A 595-nucleotide genomic window follows, 5' to 3' on the forward strand; every position below is an offset into this window, starting at 1 on the left:
CCCGCCGCCCCCCGCGCTCACCCCCCGCCTTCTTGGCGTAGCCGCTGGCGGGGACCCTGCACACGGCGCCCACCCGCACCCACGCGGCCCGCGCCAGCGCCGCCATGGCCCCCGGACTACAGCCCCCGTGATGCCCCGCGCCAGAACCGCCATGGCCCTCGGACTACAACCCCCATGGTGCCCCGCGCGCGGGGCCGGCCCGGGCCGGTGCTGCAGTAGGTCCCGGCTCGGCTGCAGCGGGGACGGGCCGCTGACAGCCCGCGTGTGACCAGGGCCCGGGACCGCCCCGTGGTGAGCACTGACCGCTCGGACCGGACAGGGTGGGAGCAAAGCGAGCGCCCCGAGGGGGGCAGGGGCACAGGGCCCTGGACTCTGCCCAGGGGAGGAAAGCAGCCCCTTGGCCAGAGCCTCCCTTCTGGTCAGGAACTTGCCAGCCTGGCGAGGCGGTCCCGGGACTGGATGGACGGCAGACGGGGCCTAGGTAGGCCCCGAGGTGGAGGGAGGACCTCTGCAGAGGGGTGCACCTGGGGTGCTCCCGGGAGGTGTTGGGAGAGTTGCTGGCGGGGCTGTAATATCTTTGCGGCCCGCGCTGCGC

At 74.6% G+C, this 595-nt stretch overlaps 2 protein-coding genes across 3 annotated transcripts in view; one reads left to right on the plus strand and one right to left on the minus strand.

Moving 5' to 3' along the window:
• MRPL54 (mitochondrial ribosomal protein L54) overlaps positions 1–595 on the minus strand; it is a gene marked incomplete at its 5' end in the record, with an annotated part of 7,051 nt that overhangs the window by 1,104 nt on the left and 5,352 nt on the right. The window lies entirely within an intron of this gene.
• The window catches only part of APBA3 (amyloid beta precursor protein binding family A member 3), a 20,188-nt gene continuing 19,763 nt past the window's right edge, over positions 171–595 (plus strand). For both annotated transcript variants that reach the window (XM_019513255.1, XM_019513254.1), the window contains exon 1: positions 171–291. The gene's annotated coding sequence lies outside the window, so the exon portion shown is untranslated. The remainder of the gene's footprint in view (positions 292–595) is intronic.

Source organism: Gavialis gangeticus, unplaced genomic scaffold (assembly GCF_001723915.1).
Source record: "Gavialis gangeticus isolate Ggan-Ray unplaced genomic scaffold, GavGan_comp1, whole genome shotgun sequence".
NCBI classification, from domain to species: domain Eukaryota; kingdom Metazoa; phylum Chordata; order Crocodylia; family Gavialidae; genus Gavialis; species Gavialis gangeticus.